We start from the raw sequence: 27,051 nt of genomic DNA, 5'->3' as shown, positions 1-27,051 counted from the left end.
AACAGCACCCTGCCTCAGCTCTTCTCGTCTGCCTGCTGCGGCGGGCACAGAGGGACACAAGGGCACTCCCCTGGTGCTCCTTCAAGGCCAGCATCAAGGCCCCCCACGGCCAGGGCTTGCTCGCATGCCTCCACGAACCCACCAGCATCCCACAGGGAAACCAAAACCTGGCATATTTTGGACACCATCATGGCAGGGAGGCAAGGGCATGGTAAGAATGTCTACCAGCTAGTTGGCCAGGGAGGCAGAGCATACAGCGGCTTTGTTTGCTGAACCGAGAACGAGGGCGCACCATCTGACAGCAGGACTGACTAGACTGGAGGTGAACTTGAGCCTGGCCGGGGAAATCCACAATGAGTGGCTCTGGTCACTGCAAGATCTAGAAATGTGAGCTAAGCTCTTGGGTGTGCTTCTCTGTGATGGTGCCCTCCAGAGGAGCCTGGGGACCTCCTGGGCGCAGTGCCATGGCCCAAGCCCGTCTCTCCCGGGCAATCCTGAGAGCGGCAGTGCCGGGGCCTGTCCAGGTGACAGCAGAACACCCAGGGCTGTGCTGGGAGCAACCTGCCCCTTTTCTGCTGCTGCCCCAGCCCCATGATGGGGGACCCAGGGGCTCCAGAGGCCCTGTCTCTCCCTTAGCCCCACCCCTGCGGGCTTCCTGGTGCTAGGAATCCGGACATTCTTCCTGCCTTTCTACCAGGTCATCACCTCTTTACCTGTGTCCCGGGAATGCCTAAAACAAGCCAGGGGACCCCTTTCGGGTGACAAAGATTCCTTTGGAAGCAGGGTTCCCCCTGTGGGAAGCAAGCAACAAGCCGATCCTATCACATGCTCTGACGGCTTAGAGAGGTGGTCAGAGACAGAGCAGTGAGGAAGTGTAATGTCACATGCGACGTTTACAGGAAACCTGCTAGAAGATTGCAGGGGAACTTGAGAACTTGTCGTTTCAGCGGATGAAAACACAGGTTAGTGCTTTCCTTTTCCCTCTGAAAAATCCTTCAGGGCCGCTCTAAAATACCTAACTGGTTCTTTTTCCTGAAGCTGTCTCTCTTTCTAATGTGAAGAAACTGGCTCTGGCTTGGATGTGAGAGCTGGGGCTTCGCTGGGAACCGTATAGTTAGAGGAACAAACACTGGGCCATTATTGTGAAAATGAAATTCTCAGAATCTCTTGCTTCCCTCTTTGCCTTTTGAAAAACAAACCTTCAGATATTTATGAACTTACTTACTCCATGGAATTCAGCTAAGCCTCCTCTCATGTTTACCTATTAGCCCATATCTGAAACAGGGCAAATCAGCTTGTGTTCGCGGGGCATTCAAAGGGCAGTAGAAAACACTGAAATATTGTGTGAAAACACGCTGCAAGTGTGGACGCAAACGTTTGTTGTTTTTACATACTTTTCATCTGATAAAACGAATCTTTTGGCTTGTATTTCCTCTTAAAGTAATTTCTCATGTTTTTATAAATTCTTAGTTCCCTTTTGTATTTTTTCTCCCTTCTTCCTTCCCCTTTTCCCCTTCCCTTCTTCTACTAACATAAAGCAGGAGTAGAGAAAAGGGGTAGGGAGCAGCTTGAATGTGAGATGAGGAAGTCCCCCACCCGCACCCTGGCGTAGGCCAACCACTGTGGGGGCCCCCAGGCTCCAGCAGTACAGGGCCTGAAGACGCCATGCGGTGCGGCCCTCACTCGAGCCTTGGCTCTTCGGTCTGTGCTTCCTGTGTGAAGGGAAATTGGAAGAGTCTAGAGCAGAACCAGAGGAATGGTTCAAGGGTTGGAAATTAGAGCCCAGAAACAGCTAAATAAATGCTCCAAGGTTACTCATCCTCTGGCCAGCGAGGGACAGTCTGATAAAGAACTTCAAGTGAATAAAAGGCTTTTCACACAATGGCCTGCTACTTTCAGACGTGTATGGAAAAAGGAGAAGGTCTCAGATCTGAGTTTAGCAGGGTGGGGGTGGGATGGGGGCGCACTACATTCCTGGACCATTATCAAGCCCTGGGACAGGTAGCCAGAGAGCTGGTTGAATGTCTTTCAAAACACACTCGATTTCTTCTGTGGCCATGTTCCGGTGTTGTTCAAGGTGGTGGGGGGAGGTGGAGAGGTGGAGACTGGGGGCTTCTCCTTCCTTCTCGTTGTGCCCACCCAGTGTTCACCAAGGTGTCTGCATTGAGCAAATGACAAAGGGATCAGGGGCCAGTGGGCTCACGTGTTGTTTATATCCCAGCAAGGCAAAATAACCAGGGCAGTGATGAAAGAGAAGAATCATTGTTGATTAGATCGTCAGATGGCCGCATTTTTTTCCATTTTTTACAACCACGTTGTGCAAGAAGATGGAGGGGAAGCTGACAGAGTAAGGATGGCTTCCAAGTGGGAAATCTCAGCCCAAGTGGTTTCAGAAGCCCTGCACTGGGCCTGAGAGAGGCAGTGGCATTTCCATAAGGGGTAGCGGCAGAGGAGAGGTTGGCCTCTCTTGGTGTTTGGAGCCCTTGGCACAGATCACTGCATGGAGTAACACACACACACACACACACACACACATAGCAGGGCACATGGCACCAGGCGCGCCCCTGACACCAGGAAGAGGCTCCCAACTTCATGGTGGCTGGCCATCCCTAGAAGGAGCTCTCCTTTTGGTTTTGTTTTGCTTTTTTAGTTGGTCATAGAGCTTTGTTGTTCAGGGAGTTTTGTAATCTGCATCGTAGAGAAGGGCTTTTTAGTCTGTTAGAATACTTTCCAGATGGACCCAATGTCTCTTTATTAATGCAGCTTTCCAAAAGCTGTTTCCATTTATTCTGGGGGCATCTGTTCTCTCTCTAGCCATTTCTCACCCCCTTCTCCAGCTTTCTGCCTTCTCTGTGGTCCTTTGTGTTTGAGATACAAGAGAAGGTTTATAAAGTGTCCTTATTTTTTGGTGCCTCTGGGCCCTAAACCTGGAAGTATATTCTGGAAAACAAAGGACATGGGATGGCACAGGGTGGTCGATCACGATGGATGGTGGAGGGCACCTCAGATATTAATGTAGCTTGTGCTTTTTAGACAGGAATCACTGCCAAGTTGCAGTGAGCTCAGTTTGAAGGTCAAGAGCAGAAAGAGATAAGCAGTCACCTTTTCTCTGGAGAGAACATTGTGAATTTTAGGGGGAAGGGGACTGTGTGGGCATGTTACTGAACTCTCTAAGTAAGAGGAAGGAGGCTGACTTTGCTAAGTCCTCTTCCTGGACCCTGACATAAAGGCGGGCCTCCTGTCCCCAGAATCCCAGAATCCCAGCCAACACTTCAGAGCGGCATCCACAGATCATGGGGTTGTCTGGGCTTCAGAAGGATGCAGTGGGGAGATATACAAAACACGCATGCTAGTAGGGGGGAAAAAAATGAAACTTTGATGAGTGCAGCTTTTGCAGTTGGATTCATCACTGGTCATCTTCTTGGGTTGTCATCACCAACGTCTGGGGGCCCAGCTCTCTAGGCTTCTCAGACAGATGTTTCTGGACCCGTGGGATGTCTTAAGAGTTGTCATCACCATCTTAATGGGAAATACTGGGAAGCACAGGTTGTCATTTTTTACATTGCATTAAAATAGACATAAAATTTGCCGTCTTAACCTCTGAGTGCGTAGGTAGTTCAGTAGTTGGGAGCTCTGTACCCATTAGACAACTCCTCCCACCCCCGCCCCTGGAAACCACCATTCTACTCTCTGTTCCTGAGTTCGGCTACTCTAAGTTCCTCAGATAAGTGGAGTCATACAGTATCTGTCTTCTTGTGACTGCTTTATTTCACTTAGTATCATGCCCTCAAGGTTCCCCCATGTTGTAGCAGGTGTCAGAATTTCCTTCCTTTTGGAGACTAATATTCTATTACATGGCTAGACCACATTTTCTTTATCCATGCATCTGTAGATGGCCTTTGGGTTGCTTCCATCTCTGGCTGCTGTGAATCATGCTGCTGTGAATTAGATCTGCAGATATCCCTTTGAGACCCTGCTTTCAGTTTTTTTGCATGCATCCCCCAAAGGATATGGGGGAACCAGATGGTAATTCTGTTTTAAATTTTCTGATGAACTGCCATCCCATTTTCCCTAGCAGCTACACCGTTTTACAGTCCCACCAACAGTGCTCGAAGGTTCTATTTTCTCTCCACCCTCGCCAGTACTTGTTCTTTTCTGATTTGTTTTTTCATAGCAGCCGTCCTAGTGGGTCTAAGATGTTATCTCATAGTTTTGATTTGTATTTCTCTAACAGTGAGTGATGGTGAGCATCTTTTTAGATGCTTGTTGACCATTTGTATATGTTCTTTGGGGAAATGTTTGTTCAGGTCCATTGTCCATTTTCTTAATGAGGTTATTTGGTTCTTGTTGTTGAATTTTAGGAATTCTTTATATATTATAGCTATCAGAGAACCATAGATTTTTAAAGTATGTGCGGGTTTTAGGGTCCACATCATCTGCTATGAGCCAGTTGCCTCCTGTCATGTACCCCCTTGGAAAAGACCATGAGTTTCAATAATATGATTTTTTTTTTCAGCAATAGGATTTTTATCTTGACTCTGAAATACTTCATGAAATCTCAGTCACTTTCGCTTGACAAGAAGTTCAGTTTTTAAGAGCTGACAAGGGAGAAGGCAAGGAAGAGAAAGGGAAGAGAAGAAATAGCATGAGGTAGTGCTGTTTATTCCTTCCAAGATTTGTACTTTTTAGCTACACAATCTTCAGGAAAAAGGCTTCTCCTCAACTCTGATGACTAAAACCAGACTTCATATGGGAATAAACACCCTTTCTGAGGTTCATCCAGTAACCGTGTCTTCCCCTACCACCCTCCTTCCAAACCCACAGACTGGACGATACCTCAGATTAGAAGTTCATTACCATTTTCCTTCACGAATGCGTCCAACAAAATGTTTTCTTTTTCTTCTGAGTACTGAGGACCCAGAGAGGACGTGAGCCATTGTGCTGGAAAAGGAGCAAGAGCAGTAAGACTATTCTGCTGTTTGTTTAGATTAGAGATTTTCTGGAAGGAAATGCTGGGGAAGAGGTGAGGGAGAGCCTGACATAGTGCTCTGTGGTTCTTCTTTGCCTGGAATTGTTGTCTTCTAAATAAAACCTCATTAATGCTCACGTGTACTCGGACACTTCCCAGGAAGCGATTGCCCTGTGTGTGTTTGATGGAACTTTCACTCTGCCTTGTTTTTTTTTTTTAAGGTTTTTATTTATTTATTTATTTATTTGAGAGAGTGCGTGCACATGCGTGTAGGGAGGAAGAGTGTAGGGGGGAGAAAGGGAGGAGGAGACAATCTCAAGCATATTCCACCTAAGTGCAGAGTGGGGGGGGGAGTGGGGGGGCTCGATCTCATGACCCCAAGGTCATGACCTGAGCCGAAACCAAGAGTCAGTCACTCAACGGACTAAGCTACCCAGGCACCCCTCATTCTGCCCTTTCAATTTCCTTCCATTTTCTGTATCAGTTAGAAGGTTGGTGCCGTTTCCCCCAAAAAGCCTCTTAGGGTTCCTTCTCCACCCAAAAGGCATTTAGACAAGAAAATGACAAGAGCGGTTGCGTTTATTTGTTCGTTTATGAAAGGACAGAGAAGGCTTTTCCTCAAAAACAGTAAACTGGGAAAAGATGAGTCCTTGAATGGAACCTGATATGGGGCACACTTGAAGAGGCTTCCTGACCTCCATGGCTATGTCAGTTCCACTCGGAGGAATTCCTCCATTACTAACACTGTAATTTCTCAATACTAATTAGAAGTTACTGCTTTGACAGTAACTAGCTAGATGCTTACCAGAGTCTGGTCTGTTTTGATACTTTCTGGTATGAATTAGGCTTCCTTTCTACTCTTGTTTGTGTCTGGATTTTAATAATATGTCATATTTTAAGCTCTCCCATTGTATTTTGTAATCCTAGTGTGGCTTAAAAACAAAGAGGTGTTTTTTTTTTTTTTTGTAGGAGGATTCATGTTTGTATACACATGTGCATGAAAACATACATACATACATATATATATATATATATATGTATATATTTTTTAATAGGGTCAAAATTCTTTAGGGCATATATTTTCTCAACTTAAAGTCATTCATTAGATGATATCCCAGCTACAATTCTCTGGACTGTGTAGCTAACTCTAGGCTAGGAGGTTCTACGTCTATTATACCTATAGTTTCATTTGGACGGTTTGCTAATGAAATACTACTCTTTCAGTAAATCACTGATTTATTTCATGGGGATTTCTGTGATTCCCAGGCCAGCTGTAAAAAGATTTGGTCTTCTTCAAAGACTTTTAAGACCTGTAGCAGGATCCTGCTAAGTCCTAAACACTGGGCGTGGGAGCAGCATAGGGCCACTCAGTCTCTTACCCACTTGCTGTACGGAGGGCCGCACGGGGCACTGTTCAAGGAGGGGAATCGTGTTCAAGTCCACCTTCTCAGTGCAATGTGGCTCCTTAGGAAAGTCCACTTCCAGAAGTCGTTTCACTTAATGAACATTCTTGATGAACTGCCGCCAGGACTTCACCAGAACCTCTTCCAAAACCAATGTGTGTTCACTCTTTCTCTCCTTCTCTCTGCATTTCCTCTCCTTCTGCTCTTCCCTCTTCTGCCAGTCCTCGCCCATCGCCCTGTGAGAAGTCAGGGCCGCCGCTCACCTGCATGGACAGTAGGCTGCTGCCTTCAGCCCTGTCTTTCAGCTTTTTGGTTTCTTCCCCTGAGCAGTCAAAACAGGGGCAAATCAATGAACACAGCTCCCAGAATAAAAATGTTAGGTTTTTATATGGGAATAATAACTTGGGGGGGGGGGGGGGTGGAGAATGTTGTTCCAAGATAAATCCTGACATATCAGGAAGAGTCGATAGTTTACATTTTAGAAATTTCTTTTAAGGATTCCTAAGGAGGTAGCAGTAGGGGAAAAAGAACTGAAAAGGCCAGAGGATATTTCGCTCTGAAAGATAAAAATGCTGAGTTATTCAAAAACTATTTTTTTTTTCTCCTAATTTGGTGCCAGGAACATCTGGCCTTGGGAAGAGTTTAGGAAAAGAGGCTTTCAGATTCTGTTGTCATTTAAAACTTAAAGAGGTAAGGAAGTGTTTTTCTATATAGAAGGGACCTTCCAGAGTCCATTCTTCTCCTTTTTAGATTTGGAAACTGAGGCTCATAAAGGTTAAGAGGTGATTTGTCTTTGTCAAAATAGCTAATTAGCAAGTGTAGTGAGCATAGACCAAGGCTCCTGACCTCGCACAGGTCATCAGCTGCAAGGAAGAGAGGCCGAAGGACTGGGAATCTGGGTACAGGGGGCCCTCTGAGGCAGCACCTGCAGGGGCCAGACTCATGCTAAGAGAGAGACGATCAAGGAACAAAGGGGTTTATGAAGTCCCCAAACTCCAGCTAAGTGACCTTTGTGTCATTCCTGGAAAACAGCCCAGGAATACAGACAGTATACAGATAAGTGTCATGTAGGTATGATAGCACAAGTAGTATTGGTAAGTAAACCCCTAATCCAGCCTACCTGGAAAATGCTTCTGCACCGTGAACTGTGACAAAAGTCCGGAAAGGGAAACTTCCCAACAGTTGCCAGGGATTGGCCTGGAAGAGGGTCCCTGAACTGTGTGGACATGAATAGGGATTGAGGGGGGCTGGCTGCTGTTGTGAAGTGTGGGTGAAAACCAGGGCTTATCGTGGCCCAAAATAAGGAGCCCTCAAGCGGCTTACCCATCCTTAGCCCTGATTCCAAGACCTGCACACCACCTTCTGCACACTAAGTCAGCTTCCTGAGTACCATTACCTCAGAAGAGTTTATTCCGGGGAGGAGACCTGGCCACTGGAAAGAAATGATATTATTTAGGAATTCTAGTGTGCCCAGCAGTCTCTTGTGGATTTGTAATGTGGGTCTGTCATTTTGAGTCTGATCCCTCTGGCTCCCAGCTAGAAGGGAGGTTTTAGGACTTCCTTGACCAAGTCTGTGTGCTCAGAGTGTGGTGATCTCCCTCTCCCCTCTAATGCCACTCTTCAGGGTCATTCCTGGGCAAAGAGCAGCCTCTCCTCTGTGTCGCTCCTACTTCTTTGTAGCTCCTCCTAAAGGCGTGCTCCATAAACATAAAAAGAAGAAAATGGTATATAATACGTGGGTTCTGTTGGACATAATGAGGCCCTTTTTGGATACTGGTAGTTTTATGGTGTTTGTGGGAGGGTTTTTTGGCCTTTTTTGTGGGGAGGGCATTTTCCCTGAATTCAGAAATACTATTGAGCACCTTCCCTGTGGATCTTTCATTCCAGTTGGGGATGTGGGCAACAATAATACACTTAATAAAACAATATGTAATGTAGTAGACTATGAGGTTAGAAAGAACTGAGTTCTGTGGGAAAAGAAGTACAGCGGGGTGGGGGGAGCAGGAACGCAGTGGTGCATGTGGATCTCGGTGGTGGTTAGGGTGGCTGTCATGGCGAAGGTGGTCCTCCAGTGAAGACTTGGCCGAGGTGAGAGAATTGGCCTTTCACATAGATACCTGAGGCAGGAACATGTCTGGTGTATTCAAGGAATAACAGGGGCCAGTGTGATGAGGACAGAGTGAGGAGGAGACAAGGGGAGGGTGAGACTCCAGAAGGCCGTGGAGCCTTTATAGGGCGGAGCTTTGGGAGGACTTCAGCAGAAGAGAGGCGATGAGCTGACTTTACGCCCGGGGTACTGTATTGAGGATAAACTGTAGGAGAGCAAGAGTAGAAGGTGAGACCAGATGGGACGCTGTTGCCGTCCCCCTGTGAGAGACAATGGCGCCTTGCGCCGGGGTGGCAGCACAGGCTGTGGTGAGCAGTAATTAGAGTCTGATTATTTAGGAGGTCAAACCACAAGAGAACTATTGGATTGAACAATAATAAGCATTAGAGAGGAGCCAAGGAAGACTCCAAAGAAGCAAAGGAAGAATGGAAATGAATGGAAATGGCAGAGTTTCATTTGGGATTTGTTGGGTCTGAGCTGTCTGGTAGACACACGTCACACGGAGCTGTTTAGTGGGCAGCTGGATATACATGTCTAAACATAGGAGTTAGCCTCCTTGAAGAATTCGTCTTTCTTAATGGTCTTAATGGTTTCATAGTACTCCTGAATGCATCTATAGCTTCTAAAACCCCTACTGAAAATGCAGAATGGGACTCTGCCCAAGGGCTTATTTCTCAATTGATTTCGGGGACTGAAATCAGAGAATGTTCACGTGCGTAAACAAGAGTGAAAGGGTCAGGATTTTTGTTTTAGGCCTTGCCTTTCACTGTTTAAGCCTCAGTGATCTCATAATTATTTTAAAGGAAAAAAAGTTAGCAAAGTGGGCAAAAGCAAAGGTAATTTTTTTCAAATGCTCAGTATCTAAACAAACTAAGTTTTTCTTTGCATATATGTCAAGGCAGTTGGGGAAAGTATTGTGGTTGTTTTCGTCTTTTAATGTTTATTTGAATATTATCTTAAAAATTAGAATTGCATTTATTGTAGTTGAGACAGATATTAGCTAGTTAGACTGGGTGACTCAGTCGGTTAGGTATCTGACTTCAGCTCGGGTCATGATCTCAGGGTCCTGGGATCAAGCCCTGCATTGAGCTCTCTGCTCAGTGGGGAGTCTGCTTCCCCCTCTACTTCTGCCCCCATCCCTGGCTTGTGCACTCACTCTCTGTCCAAGAGCCTCCAAGACCTCAGCTCAGGGCTCAGGAAGGAGAGTTAGGCTCTGTCCTCCTAGTATAGGCCACATGGAGGGCTGAAGGGTGACAGGGTCAGCTGCCACACCAGTCACCATCCATGGGGACCCTGAGGAGGACCAGCTCCCAGCTCAGCAGTTGATACCCAGTTTGTATGCACTGGTACAGCTACACTGGTTACTAAACTTCTGAGAAGCTTCAACACCAGTTGGTGAAGCATGACCGACTTCAGGCACTGAGTGCACTCCCGGACCCCTAAGACCTGTGTCCTAATTCAACAACTAAGGTTTCTAGCACAGCATGGGGTGCCCCAGGACTGGGAGACATTGTCCCGATTGGTTAATGACTGTGTCTTTTTTTTTTTTTTTTTAAGATTTTATTTATTTATTTGAGAGAGAGAGAGAATGAGAGAGAGAGAGAACACAAGGGGAGCATCAGAGGGAGAAGCAGACTCCCCACTGAGCAGGGCCTGATGTGGGACTTGATCCCAGGACTCCAGGATCATGACCTGAGCCGAAGGCAGTAATGACTGTGTCTTAATGGTTATTAGATATTTTGACTATAATCCCCCAATAAAATGAAACACTGAAGGCATTTCATTGAGTGGGTGATGCCAAATTTCATTTGGGGTCCAAGAGGGCAAAATTTAAGCCTCTCCTTGTGTCCCATGGTCACTGCATCTCTGATACAGGCCTGTTGATAGCATCCAGGCTATTTTTCACTATCTAGAAGGAAAATCCCTAAGTGGTTATGGATGGAAAGGTAACAATAAGCAGAGGTCAGGAAAGTAGCCCTGGAAACATCATTTTGATTCATATATTTTCACAGGGTCCAAGTTTAAGAAGATTGAATTTTGCAGGAATACAGTATCTCCCTCTACTTGTTTTCTACTCCAGTCCCACCTATCATTAGAAAAATGTTATCACTTCAAAACATGGCTTGTTTGTTCCCATAGTTCAGTGGGTGACCACCTGCCCAGAGGAGGTGAAAGGTTCATTATAAGCCAAGCTCCACTAATCCTAATTTATTAGTGCCAAACACTTGCCTTTTTACAGCTGTGGGAATGGTTTTTAAAAGTCAATTTATTTCCCAGCTGGACTAACAGTACCTCATGGTTTAAAAACAAACAAACAAAAATGGAATCTTTTGTAAACACAGTAAATGCCCACACATGTTGGACTCCAGGGGTATGTGAGGAATCCTTGTGCCCATCTATAGAGCATCAAACTGATTTTTACATAGTACAAGATAGCCTGCATCCTCTAACACGGGAGTTTTTAACCTTAAATCCGTGAGTGGCATGGGGAAAATAGAACATCTTTATTTCCCCCAACCTCTAACCGAAATTTGCATTTCCTTCTTTTGTAAATGTCACCCACAAACTGCAATAGTATTAGCAGCACTTGAGGGATCCTCACCGATTAAAGTCACCGATACTTGATGTCATTAGGTGGTGGGCCGCTTCTAAGATGCCCCCCAGTGATCCCCATTCCCTGAAATTCACACTCGTATTTAAATCCCTCCCTTTAAATGTGGGCTAGTTTTAGTGATTCATTTATAGTGAACAAGATGCACCAGAGAGGACAAAGTGTCCATTCTGAGATTTAGTTATAAAAAAAGCTGCTGTCCATCTTGGGAGCTTTCTGGCACTCTCTCATTTACAGTGAAGGAAGCAAACTACAAGGTGCTGAGCTGCCATATAGAGAGACCCACATGGCGAGGACCTGGTTATTGGCCTTTGACCAATAACCAGCAAGGCACCTTGTCTTACCAACACATAAGTAACCCTAGAAGCAGATTCTTCCCTAGTTGAACCTTCAGATGAGAACACAGCCCCAGCTGCCACCTTAATTGCAGTCTTGTGATAGACCTTGAACCAGATTCTCGGCCAAACTCTGCCCAGATTTCTGACCCATGGATATAATATGATATATAATATGTGATATAATAATATAATATGTGATATAATATGTCTGTTGGTTGAAACTACTTTAGTTCTGGTGTAATTTGTTGCATAAGAATAGATAACTTACACTAGGACTAGTAAATAATCCTAGAGATCTAATATACAGTATGGTGAATATAGACAACAAGAATGTATTATAATTAGCAAACTTGCTAAGAGACTATAACTTAATTATTACATCTACTAAAAAGAAAGGGTGATTATGTAATGTGATAAAAGTACTAATTATTGCTATAATGGTAGTCATATTATAATCTAAATTAGCATATTGTACACCTTAAATTTACACAGTTCTATGTCAGAAGTGTTCAATTCAAAAAGAAGAAATAACATACACAGTTTAATTTCAGATATCTCCAAATATTGTTTACCCTTATTATTGCTTTAAAATTATAGTAGTTATTAGACTAGCCACTAGATCTTACTGTTTAATTAATAAACAAGTCATATATTAATTTATAATAAATCTCTTTTAGCCATATTAATGCCACACATCCCGATCTAGCAGTTCGTATCTCTTAAAGTCATCAGACTTTTCAAATAGTTCATAACTGAAAATTAACCAGTTAACAAGAAATACAACACCTCTCAGGAGGACCCCATGCTAGGCATTATAATTGTTTCTGCTTTGTGATGTTGAGAGTCAAAAGCTTAAAACCCAAACTTATCAGCTTTATAACCTCTGGAAAATTAAATGAAGATAATAACGTCCTTATAGGCAGGGCTGATATTGAAAATATCTAACAGCTGGTGGGCACAAGTGTAACCAGTCAGAATAACAGCCAGCCTGAAAAGCCATCTAGTGACTATCAGTCTGCTTGTAGGAGAGTGGGGGTTCAATGAGCGGAGATGGCAATCACCGTGTTTCAGCCCCATCTGCTGCGCAGCCTTGCGCTCTCACTACCTGTGATGCTGTCCTCCCCACTCTGCCCAGTAGACTGCTTTCAAGCACAGGCACAACTCATGCATCCGCTGCTCCGTGAAGTCCTCCAAGTCCATGGCTCTACCACTGCCACCATACCTTGTGCGCCCCCTCCCCACCCAGTCAAGTGCATTAGGATTTGTTCACATGCCTTCCTGCCCACTATCCCCCAGAATGAATCCCTCATCTCTCTTCTTGGTTCTCTTCCTCCTGCTACCCCAGCACCTGGCCCAGCACTCAGCCACAGTATATTCTCAGTGAATGCTGGCTGGATGGGAGGGTAACAACGCAGAGTATTTTAATGGTTCCAGGAAGAAAATATCTGTTCTAGATTGGAGCAGGGATCTTAAGAATAGAATAGTATTCACATGGGACTTTTTGCCTTTGTCTATAAAACAGTTTATTCTTACCTATGTCTTGAAGATAAAGCAGAATTTAGAACACTAATGTTTTCTTTTCCAAATATGTTCTTTTTTAAAAAGATTTTATTTATTTATTTGACAGAGAGAGATCGCAAGTAGGCAGAGAGAGAGAGAGAGAGAGAAGTAGGCTCCTGCTGAGCAGAGAGCCCAATTCGGGACTTGAGCCCAGGACCCTGAGATCATGACCTGAGCTGAAGACAATGGCTTAACCACCGGGCCACCTAGGCACCCCTCCAAATATGTTCTTATGCTATTTTTCCCTGTATTTTTTTTTCACTCTGATAACAGTGGTTTGTTGCTTCCATCAGGTTTTCAACCCATTCTAAACAAATGACTAATGGCTCAAGACAACTAGTTCTAGTTCAGAATCAAATACATTCCCCGGGTCACTTAACCTCTCTGAGGTTTGGTTATCTTATTTATAAACTGAAACAGTTTGCTCAGTGATCTCTAAAGTAATTTCCATTTCTAAAGTTCTGAGGTATTTTAAGGCTTCAAGGGCTTGAAGTTTGGGACTGTTGATCATAGGCTTGTTTTGCTCATTTGTAAGTGGCCCATCTAAAATTTTACAGAGGAACACACAGTTTAAATACAGGCTCTGTTCTGACCCACTGAAGAAACCAAAATAAGATAAAGATTTTCTTTTTTAAATTTATGATGTATTTATTTATTTAAGAGAGGGAGAGAGAGAGAGAGCATGAGCAGAAGGGACAAGAAGGGGAGAGAGAGAAACTGAAGCAGACTTCACGCTCAACACGGAGCTCGACGCAGGGCTCCATCTCACGACCCTGAGATCATGACCTGAGCCAAAACCAAGAGTCAGGACTAAACTAAATGACTGTACCCAGATGCCCCAATAAAGATTTCCTAAAACTAGAGATGTCTGGGTGGCTCAGTCATTTAAGCATCTGCCTTCAGCTCAGGTCATGATCCCGGGGTGCTGGGATCGAGCCCCATGTTGGGCTCCCTGCTGAACAAGGAGCCTACTTCTCCCTCTCCTGCTGTCCCTGCTTGTGTTCTCTCTCTCTGTCAAATCAATGAATAAAATCTTTAAAAAAAAACAAAATAAAATAAAAAAGATTTTCTAAAGTTATAATATCCAGTGTTGGTGAGAGTGTGGTGAAAGAGCATTCTTTCTTGACGCCAGAGGGATTGTAAGCCTTCCCCATGGCCCATTTGCACTGTGTATCAAGTGAGTTTAAATGGTTCAAACTCTGATCCAGTACTTCTTTTTCTATAATTTTTCTATTGCATAATCCCAGTTGAACATAAGGATTTGTGTATAAGGATATTGATATTAGCACATTTATAAAAGCAAAGCGAGGGGTAACTCATGACCTGCAATAGGAGAATATTCAATAAATTTTAGTGTAGGAAATCATGCAGTCATTAAAAACCATGTTTTCAAAGAGTATTTCATGGCACAAAAGGAGCACCAAAACTGGATTCAAAACTACATACATTACATTCCTAATTTAAAAACATTTTATATGTATCAAGACTAGACAGAACTATTCCAAAAAGCTAACAATATGTATTTCTACCTAGTAGTATTATAGACAATTTATTGCCTTTAGACTTGAGTTCACCATTTCCCAAAGTAAACTGGTACTATTGTAATACTGTCATAAAAGAATCATTTAAAATGTATTTAAAGCCTGTCAGATGCAAAGCAGGTGCTGGTGCTGTAGGTTTGGAGAGATGCCAAGACGTGGCACCCGGTGTCTGTGAGCGCCATCTTGGGAGCACTGTAGACGTAAATAACACCTGTGTGGCGGGAATAAGGATCCATGCCGTGAACAAGTTGCCAACACTGAAATACAGTGGAATGGAGGAAGAGGCCAAGGCTCATGTTTCTGAGATGCCTGCAGGCTTGGGGAGCTCCATAGTACCACCTGTGCGCAGATAACTGGTCAGAGCTGTTTCCAGCCAGCGCAAACTTGACTTGCTGCCATCCCCTTAGGCTGACTTAGACGTGGAATCCTAGGAAGAAGACCTTCGAGAAGCCATCTTTACCATGTCTGTCATTATTTGGGTAATTTTTAAAATGTGATTTTTTAGACATTATTTTAACAATGAGCTGAGGATACAATCAATATATTGTTATACAAAAACAGGACACAATGTGTACAAAGATAGTACAAAATCTATATCAGGCATAAGGTCATGGAAGTATGACCTTCCAGTATAAAAACTGACATGCTGCTCTGTGCAGGCCCAGTCCTTCTCTACGAAGTATAAGGTTCCTGAGAGCTGGAGAAGGGCTTACTCTTTTGCTTCCAAAGCTCGTACTAGTTCCTGGCATAGAGTAAGCATTACATAGTTCTTGAATTAATAAATACATACTTAAGTTACTAAGATTCATAATGAGTAGAGCCAAGAAAAACACTAGTTGTGAGGCAGCAGGGGAGCAAGAAACAGATCCCCCCTGTCGGGCCTCCTTAATAGGGGGTCTTTATCATAAGGATGGGCAGTAAAGAACATAGGAAACCTGGGATTACCCCACAGGGAGTCACACGCTGGTTAGAAGCCTGGGCTCCGGAGCCATTGGAGTTCCAATTGTGTCTCTGCCACTTACGAGTTTTGTACCTTTGGTCAAGTTACTTAACTTCTGTGTGCTTCAGTGCTGCCATCATCACCATCATCATCTTCTTCTTCATTATCATCATCTACTTAATAGAGTTATTGTGAAAATTGAATGAATTAATACTCGTAAAAGTGCCTTAAACGATCCTTAGCATGTAGTAAGTGCGTAATAAATGTTAGCTATTCTTGCTGTTACGGGTAGCATTGCTACTGTTAGAACGTTGAACACTGCAGTGCAGTTTAGGTACCTGGAAAGCCATGATGTGCCCTCGGGCCCAGGAGATGGATCATCCCCTCTCTTATGTCCACCGATTAAATGCCCAGCTCTTCCTGTCTCCTCTCATGCCTCTGGTGTGCCTGACTGACCGTCTGGCCCCATGATTCTCAGTTCATACATCTGAAACGAGGAGGAACCCAACTGGTTTGTCTGAGCCGAGTCTGGTATGTACGGCCAGCCCAGTGTGCTCTCCAGCAGGAACGCTAGCCTCTCTCGGGCCAGGGGCCTGCCCTTGTCCAGTCGGCCTTGGCTGGGGTGGGCTCAGCTGCAGCTGATCTCAGAAGGGAAATGTAGGCACAAAGAAGGCTCTTGTGATCATGGAATTTTAAATTATTCTTCAAAGAGGACTCAGAGACCAAAGAAAGGGTAAAAAAGCAAAATGAAAACAGAAGCAGTGTAATCCTTTTGGAGAGACAAGATGATGACTTTTGGCATTTTCCTCCTGGCGTACCGATTCATTTTCGAGGGGCCATTCGTTACCATTCAGAGCCACAGAGGACGCCGTGTGACTAAGCGCTGTGAAAATGAGATGAAACCTCAGAGGCCTTCATGGAAACCTCTGCCTTTCTAGGCCATGACCTTTCCTCTCCGCAGCACCTCGTGTGACAGCTTGTCTGCTTCATGGTATCTTATCCAAGCCTTTCTGTGCCGTGGACCACACACCTGAGGTGGTGTGTAAATGCCACATAGAAATGCTGATGGGCCTTCTCATCATTTTCTGTAGTTGAATGATCCCTGTGGGAAAGCTCTTATGGAGGACATTGCTGTCACCCGGTGTGTGTTCTCAGAGACCAGATTTCTTTCACGGGTCACTGCCACGGATCTGCATCTCTTCACGCCTGCCTGTGTCCCCAAGGTGATGAGAACAGCAACCTTTCCCTTCCTGGAGCAGTAATAATAGCTAACGTTTATTGTGCCGTTACTAAGTGCTAAGGATCATTTTGGCATTTTTACTTTGACTTTAAGACCCGCCCTAGCGCTTGAGTTGAGTCATGTCTGGTAGAAATGGCTGTTTGCTCCAATGCCTGTATCGCTCTGTGTGAAGCACTTAGCAGGAAATAAGTAGATGAACCCTTGGGTGGTGGGGAGGGTCAGTGCTCACAGACTGCGTTTAAGATCCTTGTCCTTACTGGGCCAGCTCTTGTTTCTAGATGCCTATGATTTGGTGTTTCTTTGGGCCAGAAAATAATACTGGAAACGGGAACAGAATGCATCTATCCCTTATTGCCCAATGTGTTTTTTCCAGAGCAGCCCAAAAGGTTATGTTGGGTTTTATGAGCTACAGAGGACTCCTGACGGGGGCATCACCTAAAATGACAGATGGCAAAAACGGAGGACTTGGAGCAGCCTTCTGAGCAGGGTCAAAATCTCTGTTTCCCGTCCCCAGCCTGAATATGATGGCCAACACTTGAAGAAGGAAAAGCATCATTTAAAATATTGTAATTGTCACCACATGTGATCTGGGTACTAATGTTTTGAACTAAAAAAATCTCAGGGCCCAGTTGAAGGTCAACAACACACACTTCTGATATTAAGGACCAGCACCCTTTCCTGTCTTTCCCCTCGCAAAAATGAAGATAAAATAAAATAAATAGATGTTCTGCTGGGAGGTGGATTTCCTCGAGTGAAGAAGAATAAATGCAACAAGATGGGATTGGGAGGGAGACAAACCATAAGTGACTCTTAATCTCACAAAACAAACTGAGGGTTGCCGGGGGGAGGGGGTTTGGGAGAAGGGGGTGGGATTATGGACATTGGGGAGGGTATGTGATTTGGTGAGTGCTGTGAAGTGTGTAAACCTGGTGATTCACAGACCTGTACCCCTGGGGATAAAAATATATGTTTATAAAAAATAAAAAATTAAAAAAAAAAAAAAACCAAAGGGATTTGGGGCTTCCTAACCCAGTTATCAATAAAGACATCTAAATAGCCATACAAAACAGGACTGAAAAAGCAATTTAAGACTTCTTCTGACACATCTAGTGATTTTCTCAACAAAAGTTTTTTGAAAATAAAATAAGGGGTTTTTTTTAAGACCTAGGGAGCAATCATCACCTATTCTCTTAGAAAAGCAGCTGCTTTTGTAGAAAACTCCAAATGGTTTTTGAAACCAAATACAATGTGATCTTTGGTGATGATGTGTCCACTTAACTTGGAGAATATTTTTCAGTGCCCAGAAGTTGCAAATTCAGTATTGGTCATTTTGAAGATTGTAGATGAATTTCAGCTTAAGATGAACATAGGAAACAACTGGTTTTCAGTGTCCTTCTCCTCTCTTAGTTCTGTAAAGACAATATTATGGAAAGAAGAGCCACGGAAAGACTTCAGTGATGGAGAGACCATGTGTTAGAGGCTCAAAATTAGCTTCTGATCTACCAGTGGCTTCGGGAAGGGACATTAGACTTGTCATTCCAGCCAAGATCCAGCCCCTCTGTCTCATGGAGAGTTCTTTTATATACACATCTTTCTGTGTCTGAAGCGTCGCGGAGTGGGGTATCTTCTGTAATTCCATCCTGACCCCAGGATGGATAGCCCTGCCCTTTCTTCCCCTTTGGCACAAAACCAAATCACTAGATAATCACCAGCCTTCAGTTTTCCGGCATGTGTGTGTAGCTATGGCCAAGGTAAACTGGTCTCTTGGGTTTATTTTGAGTTGAAATTAGCTGAGCTGTTTGTTTCCTCTGAGCCATATACAGATGCTTTTTGAACTATCTTTGTGTTTGAGGGATTTTTTTTTTTCATGATATCAGCACACCACTTCCTCCAAGTCATTACTTTGAAATAGTTTTGCAGAGGGAAATATTCCTGCTGGCCACCAGCCTAAGCAAACAAAGCAATGATTGTGGGGATGGCGGCAAAACTTTACTAGCGTGTTTCATGTTTGTGCATGACTTCATGAAGTGACTTCTCATCTGCTAAGTTAGGCAGAGAGGGTGGGCTGGCATTTGAGCTCACTAGTAGGAAACTGTGCTTTGTCTGTATCAGCCACTGGCTCCCCCGTGTGAATGCTTCTCAATGTTTAGGCTAAAAGAATGTCCTCACATGACCCTTCGCCTGCTCTCTTTCTGAGAAATCCATGGAACTCTTCTGAATGTGGATTTCTACTTAATCTTGGACACTTCCAGATTCTCTCGTTCTGACAAATTTTGGAAAACGCAAGTTTGTGTAAAGCCATTCTTAACCTTCCTTTTATTAGACTTTAAATATTTTTATTAATGACCTTTGAATGTTGATATGCAAACATATACAGTGCTTACACTAACAAGTTTTATAGATATTATTCCCTTTTTCATAAATTCATACATTTCTTTTATCATGAAGGTCGTGATATGCTATAATATCTCAAAAGTAAATCCTAAACCTTTAAGTACTTTTGTATTTATGTTAAAGAAAATGTAAGTAGAGAAAATACAGAGCCTTATTAAGTTTACAGTGATTTTTATATTCCTAGGTTTATTGCTTTAAAAAACTGGTTTGACTTTTATTAAATGCTGATTTTATTTTAAAAGTATACTTGCTTTTGGGAGAGTAGGAGGAGGTGTTACACTTAAGGAAAATAACCTCTGAGTTGACCTAGACTTTCATGGATTTTTTTGGGGGGGGGGATATATATATTTTTTAAGATTTATTTATTTGAGGGGCACCTGGGTGGCTCAGTCCTTAGGCATCTGCCTTCGGCTCAGGTCATGATCCCAGCATGCTGGGATCGAGCCCTGCATAGGGCTCCCTGCTCAGTAGGAAGCCTGTTTCTCCCTCTCCCACTCTTCCTGCTTGTGTTCTCTCTCTTGCTGTCTCTCTCTCTCTCTCTCTGTCAAATAAACAAATAAATAAAAGATTTATTTATTTGAAAGAGAGCGTGTGAGGGCAAGCAGGGGTGGGGGCGGAATTGGGGGAAGGGGCAGAGAGAGAGAGAATCCTTAAGCAGACTTCTCACTGAGCTCAGAGCCCCACGGGCTTGATCTCAAGACCCATGAGATCATGACCTGAGCTGAAATCAAAAGTCAGATGCTTAACCTACTGAGCCATATGGGCACTCACCCTTTTTTACATGGACTTTATTTTTGTAAAAGACCAAATTCTAGCAACGTGGTAATGAGGACCAGTCACTTCCCTGAGTTAATATAGTATACAACGTCTTTGAGCATTCTAGAATAGAGTCATATTATAATTTAAAAAAATTTTTTTAAAAAGCTGCATGTTAATTTTTCACTTTGTTTCAAGATTTTAAGTAATCTCGACATTCAAACCTACAACCCTGAGATCAAGAATTGTGCATACACCAACAGAGGCAGCCAGGCATCCCTTAAAAGCGGCATTTTAGAAAGTGGTGATAACACATGTCACAGATGGTAATCTCCAGTGCGTCCAGGGTACCATGTGTGTTGCTCTTGTTCTCCATTGCTTAAACTTTTCTAGGTAGCTTCTGTCTCTAAAGATTTTGAGATACTTCATTTTTTGGTATCTGCCAGCATTTTTAGAGACTCTCATCTATATTTTCAAGATATGAGGGGGAGAGAAAGCAGAAGATGAAAATCTTATCTCTACATTTGTGCAGTCAGAGATTGAAGAGAATTCAGCAGATACCACTAGTGGAGAGTTTTACAAATGTGCCCCCAACAGAGTATTTTGTATCCGGTAGTCTTGGATGAATAGAAAGTTCTATGTACAGGAGCCTTTGTTTTTTGTGTATGTGTGGGTTTTTTTTTTTTAAGATTTTTTTTTTTTTTTATGTGAGAGAGAGAATGAGAGAGAGAGCGAGAGCATTAGAGGGGGAATGGTCAGAGGGAGAAGCAGACTCCCTGCCGAGCAGGGAGCCCAACGCAGGACTCAGTGCTGGGACTCCAGGATCATGACCTGAGCTGAAGGCAGTCGCCCAACCAGCTTAGCTACCCACGCCCCCAAGAAGCCTTTGTATTTTGGAAAATGAACTTTCCTGTTGGTCATCTTCATACTGGTTTTCCATGAATTCCCTGCCAATGAGTGTTGGATACTCAGAGTGTTTTCTGTGTGGTATTCCATTTTGCTGAATCCTTGACTCTTGGCACAACCACCTTTCATATCCGAGTGCCATCATCTTGTGGTGACTGAACTTGGGCATAATGATAGGAATCGTGGTTTTATTTTCTCACTTGCTCGGAGAAATCAGATCTTGCCTCAAAGCCTGTTTTCTCTTGGTTCATTACGTGCTACCTCTGAAAACATTCACAAACAATTAGTGTTCTCTTTGCTCCTTAACCACTAGAATAAAGGAGCCATGAAAATAAGCTCTGCCTTCCATTCCCTGGTTGAGAGAGACCACCCCAAAGGGCTTTTGGGCATTGTCTTAGTGCCCTGAAGAAAAGTCCTGCCCTCGGCAGTGAAGGATTTTGAGTCAGTGGCCTCCCACCCTCCTGCTGGGATAGATGGCAGTGAGCCGACGGACTGGCAACAAGGCTCTCCAGGTGAATAAAAACAAATCAGTGAGCATAAAATCTATTTACTAATTTCCAGTTCTCCTTAACTTTTAGGAGAAACTGTTTTAGGAAGTTTCTGAGGCATTTTTTCTGAATTTGTGTTCATTGAATCTGGTGATACTTGGAATTGCATAAAATGCACGGGTACTCGTGAGTGTGAATGGGACCAGTACAGATCGAGTGGACCAATGACAGCTTTTTGAAATTGTCCTAAGTAGATTTGAAAATGAGTTGTACGATGATATAAAATAGACTCTGAAATTACTAGTATTCAATTCTTCTCAGTTGTCAAACAGTAAATTCTTCATTCTCATATTGCATTGAATTATCCTTCTATAAGCAAAAAGAACCACTTTACCAGCTGTTTCCTCCTTTACCAAGTAGCACTAACAGAGGACAAGATTAGCTCACTTAGTAACGATAGCAGACACTGTTGAATGTTTCGTATGCTCTAGGCACATTTACCCCAGAGTGGCTGCCTTTCTACTTAGATGCATCAGCCATCTTGAGTTCAGGAGAGGGAACTCTAGGAAGTGAGGAAGACCCCTTGACGTGGGAAGACCCAGTGGAAAGGAGGCCAGAGGAGGTCATGTCAGCCCCGGCCCTCAGGTGAATCATCAAATAGAGAATGAGAGTTACTTTGAATGACCCATGCTCAGAAGTGATTTTTATCACCAAGTTTTTAATATTTAAAAAAAAAATTCTAAATTAGATTTTATTTCTTCCAAAATATTTGCTTAATAGCTAGTGAAGACAGCGAAGATAATGGAAGCTTGGAGACTCATTGGATCAGCCCACATTACTCCTTAGTTCCTGGGAACTTTAGTCTTGTGAAAGGTGGGACGAGGTGAGTCAGGGTCATGATGACTGTTTTCCGTCAGACTTAAGAGGTTCACACATGGATGCATGTGGGTAGTAACAATCAGGGCATTCCTACTTCTGTGTTTGAGATGGGAAGAACTGTGGTAAGATGGGCCCAGACGTCCCGCATGCACCCTCCTTCTGCCATGGGATGGAGACCTTTCTTAAAATGGTAAAATTCTTACAAGCTGTGCAAAATTAGTCACAGTTGCCTGCTCAGAGAATTCTTTTGTAAGCGTGTATGTGCCAGACCCTCCTTGATTTATGAAATTTGCTTATCAATGCCCAGAAATAATCACTGCTTATACACTCAGTCCCCCAGTGATCAGGACTTTTTATTTTGTCTATGAAAAGTCTTGGAGATTTGAGTAATCTTTAGGTTCAGAAGTGGAAGAAATAAAGAAGAGACTAAAACATTGTGATAAAAAAAGAATCCAGGTAATAGTGAATCAATAGAGAAAGGTATACTAATCGCAGAGAGGACAATAAATATATGAAACACTGCCAGCTTTACTAATAATAAAAGAAATGAAAATCAACATTTTCATCTATCAGATTGGCAAAGATTTTGAAAAGTGATAATAATAGCACATGTTGAAAAGAAATGAAGCAGGTACTAATGAGAGAACAAATCCCACCATTTTGAGGAAACAGTTTAACAATATGTATCAAGATTGTTAGAAGAATAAACTTCATACTTTCCATTCTAGTAATTGTACTCTAATACATGCGTCCTGAGGAAATAATCTGAAATGACCACAAATCTTTAGACACAAGTCCATTAACATGACAGGATTTGTAATAATGAAATTGGAGGCAGTTTAAATGTTTAACAATGAAAAATAGTTATATGGGTCACAACCACACATAAAATAAAACATTCAACTATTAAAATTGCATTCGATGAAGATTTAATAATATGAGGGAATGTTAAAAAAAGAAAGGAAATAAATCTACATATATACCGTATGATCCCATTTTAGATATCTACACAGTGAAGAAGGAAAGACTGGAAGGAAATTCCAGAATGTTAACTGGTTTTCTCTGAGTACTAATGGGTCATTTAAAAAACCATTTATATGTTCTAAATACTTCCATGCATCACTTTTTAATAAGGAAAAAGATATATTGAAGTGAAAGAAGGAAACTATAAACAGTAGGAGAACCTTAAGGATGTTATCCCCAGACCATGGGACTCTGCTATAGTCTCTCTGTCCAGCCCAGTGTATTTTTTATCTCAATACAAAGTCCGCTAACTCAACATCATTTGGGTTAACAACTACTCTTTCTTTCAAAACAATCCAATTTCCTCCTTCTGTGTGGGTGACATCATCTTATCCCGGGGAAGGGAATTATGGCCTTGGGACAGGAGCCACTCAGGGTCCTGAGTGGGGTCATGGGAAATCCCAGGGCCACCCAGGGGAAGGGAGTAGAAGCTGAGGCTGGAGCACCCCAGAGTAATGATCCCCCCCACCCCCACCCCTGAGTCCTTTCCTTTGAAGACTTGGGACAGAACATACAGTTTAGTTACATTATGAATTAAATAGACTCTTATGGGCTGGCCTGGCAGCATACCGTCAAGTATGTTTGTATGGAAATGGTTCTCCCATCGGAATGCCCCCCCTGCTCCGCCCCCCACCCCACAAGGACTCTGGAGCACTGCACATTTACACTGGAGTCAGCCTGAACTAGCCCTTCTTCCCTTGGTGATCTTTGTGAGGCTGCTGTTTGAGATGAGCTGGACCAAAATGAACACACATGCTGCACAATACAGAGCCTAAATTCATTTTCCTTCCATTGTATCAACTCAGATATGAGTGTAAACTCCACGAGGTGGAGAGCTTTGTTTGTCTTTGTTGAATGACGGCTGTGCATAGGAGCCCAGGCATGGCCCTGCTCCCTAGTTAGCCACAGAGTCAGAGACACACAGCGTAAGCCGATAAAAAGATCACAGAAAATATTTTCATTTCTGGAAAGCAATTCACTGCTTTGTGTTTTTCTTTTTGGCTGGAGCAGACTGGCTGAGAGGTTGAGTGGGGCCAGGTAGAGGGTAAGCAAGGCAGCAATGGCAGAGGGTCAAGTTGGAGAAGCTCCTCTGGAGGAGGATAGCGATGGAGGGGCAGTGCTCAGGGCAGCAGGGGCTGTGGGCCCAGGTGGAGGGTATGCTGTCAGCTTATTCTTGACCTTAGCCATGGTCCCCAGACAACTACTTATTTGCCTCATCTAGGACACAGCTGCCTTCCAAAAGCCAGTAGTAACACCCAGCCTACACTCTGTTTAACTGTTTAGTTTTATTCTTGTTTTTTTTATTTTTATTTTATTTTTTAAGATTTTATTTATTCATTTGAGAGAGAACATAAGAGCTGAGAAGGTCAGAGGGAGAAGGAGACTCCCCAAGATCCGATGCGGTACTCGATCCCCAGACGCCGAGATCATGACCTGAGCTGAAAGCAGTCGCTTAACCAACTGAGCCACCCAGGCGCCCAGTTTTTTCATTTTTTTAATGGTGGTCGTGGTGAGGAGGGTAGAGGCCATTGAGTTTTGTTTGTTGTTATTGTTGTTGTTTAACTATGTCCACTTATCTTCCTGAGTGTCCTACAAACATAAACCACGTGTCAAATCTTTGTGGCTTGGTATTCCCAAACCCGTCAGTATTTATTTATTTAATTTTATTATTAAAGAATAATTGGCTTGCATTATTGTATTAGTTTCAGGTGCACAAGTCAATATTTTAATGTAGTCATGGAGTTGCTTTTTATGTAAGCCACTCACTCATCATACTGTCAGAATGGTTCTGGAACAGAATAAAATTGTCCAAGGCTGAATTAAGCAGCTTCCAAGAAGCAGGAGAAGGAGACATTTAGTCAGCAGTGAGCAAAGAGGACAAAACCAAAACCAAAATCCAAACACACACACACACACACACACAGTGCGCTTTCCTGGGATCCTATTGGCCCTGCACCCATATTTGGAGTTGAGGAAACTACAGACATGTACTTGGTCCAGTAGGAAACACTTGCCATTATCTTTCCTGTGTCCTGGTAGGGTAGCCATCCCATCAGACAATCTGGAAATGTTTTTCCAACAGTCTGTTTTCCCAGGCATTTGGAGAATCCATAGCAGCCAAATGGGAGGCAGAAATTTCTTGGAGTAGCAGAGTCCTCTGGGAATCTTGGGTCATTGAAGTAGAATAAATTGTTTCTGCCAAGCTGCTGAGAGAAGCAGGGTCTGCTAAGAAACAGGAGAAAGAAGCACCATGAATCTGTGGCCTGTTTGGAAAGAAAGTACAAGACTCCCTCCTAGGTTTGTAGGTGAGCAGCTGTGGTCCCCAGGGCTCTGTTCTACCCTTCCCCGGCTAGATGCTCAGAGCCGTTCTGTAAGCACAGAAGCAATGGCTCTCAGCCTTGTCTGACCCTGTTCCCACTCTTTTCCGGTGTGCACTTCACAAACTTCAATGAAACTCCCATCAGTGAGATAATCTGACTTTACAAATAATTTCCCCCAAAATTGATATAATTTTTATCTGTAATAATAAAAAAAATATATGGGATGCCTGGGTGGCTCAGTGGGTTAAGCCTCTGCCTTCAGCTCAGGTCATGGTGTCAGGGTCCTGGGATGGAACCCTGTATCAGGCTCTCTGCTCAGCAGGGAACCTGTTTCCCCCTCTCCCTCTGCCTGCCTCTCTGCCTACTTGTGCATGCTCTGTGTCAAATAAAAAAATTAAAAAAGAAAAAAGAAATAGGGCACTTGGGTGGCTCAGTTGGTTAAGCCTCTGACTCTTGATTTTGGCTCAGGTCATGATCTCAGGGTCATGGAATTGAGTTCAGGCTCCCTGTGGGGCATGGAGCCTGCTTGAGATTCTTTCCCTCTCCCTTGCCCTCTGCCCCTCCCCTCCAAGAAAAAGAGAGAGAAACAAAAGGAACATAATTTATTATAAAATAACTTCAATTTGTAAGTGATCAGCTACAACTCATTAGCAAACAGAGCTAAGTAATTGGCTGAGTAGTTGCTTCTCCACCTGTAACCACTGTGAACAGGCAGGTGCAGGATCACACTAAGTGGGGTAAGAGGGAACTACATACCTGGAGTGGAATGTCTTTGGGCAAATTATCTTCCAGAAATGAGAGACCAACTGTTAGTAAAAATCTTAGCAAAACATAGTATTTCATTTATATGACAGTTGCATTACTGGAAAATTCAGGGGCTCATAAACAGTGCAATAATTACTTTGAGTTTATATTTAAAATGGAGCCAAGGTCTAATATCAGATAACTACCAACAGTTTTTTTCCTACATCAATCTCTAACAGGACCTTTGAACATCACATGGGACTGTTTTTTACTGAGTGGGCCAGTCTGGTACACTGCAAGTTGTCTAGCATCTCCGGTCTCCGGGTCTGAATGCTAGGAGGGCCCCCAACTGTTGTGACACCCACAAATGCCCCCATTTCCTGTCCACATGCAGAGTGGTTGGGCCTGCCTCTTCCAGGTAGCAGCTGCACCAGCCAGGCCTGGCTTCCTCGCAGTCAGGGGTCCCAGGGGAAGTCTTGGGTCACTGAGCCCTTCCTGCAGCATTCAGGTGGGTGATGTCAGGCCCAAAGGTGCAGAGCTGTATAGACTCTTATTTCCTGAGTACTCCGTAGAAGGACTCTCCTGTCCCCATAGTTTCTGTCCTCCAGTGAGAGACACCAGGTAACTGTATAGAGAAGTCTGAACGAGGAACAATATTGCTACTGTCCCCACCCCAGAAATAATTGCAAACACCCCATCCTGGGCTTTGTACCTAATGACTAGCAATGGAAAGGAACACACAGCTATCCCTATGCCAGCACTTTCTCCCTATGTGTGTGCACGAATGGATATATGTGAAAATGGGGCTTTCCACCAGTTTTCCCCTTGAGC

At 43.5% G+C, this 27,051-nt stretch overlaps 1 protein-coding gene across 2 annotated transcripts in view; it reads left to right on the top strand.

The window, feature by feature from the left end:
- The window catches only part of LOC132013848 (WAS/WASL-interacting protein family member 1), a 115,485-nt gene that overhangs the window by 40,006 nt on the left and 48,428 nt on the right, over positions 1-27,051 (top strand). The window contains exon 1 of one of the 2 annotated variants that reach the window (XM_059394197.1): positions 882-962. The exons of the other annotated variant lie outside the window; for it this stretch is intronic. The gene's annotated coding sequence lies outside the window, so the exon portion shown is untranslated. Of the gene's footprint in view, positions 1-881; positions 963-27,051 lie in introns of those variants that run through there. 2 annotated transcript variants of the gene reach the window in all.

The sequence above is a fragment of the Mustela nigripes genome, chromosome 3, assembly GCF_022355385.1.
Source record: "Mustela nigripes isolate SB6536 chromosome 3, MUSNIG.SB6536, whole genome shotgun sequence".
Lineage (NCBI taxonomy): Eukaryota > Metazoa > Chordata > Mammalia > Carnivora > Mustelidae > Mustela > Mustela nigripes.
This window is presented reverse-complemented; position numbering and strand designations above follow the sequence as displayed.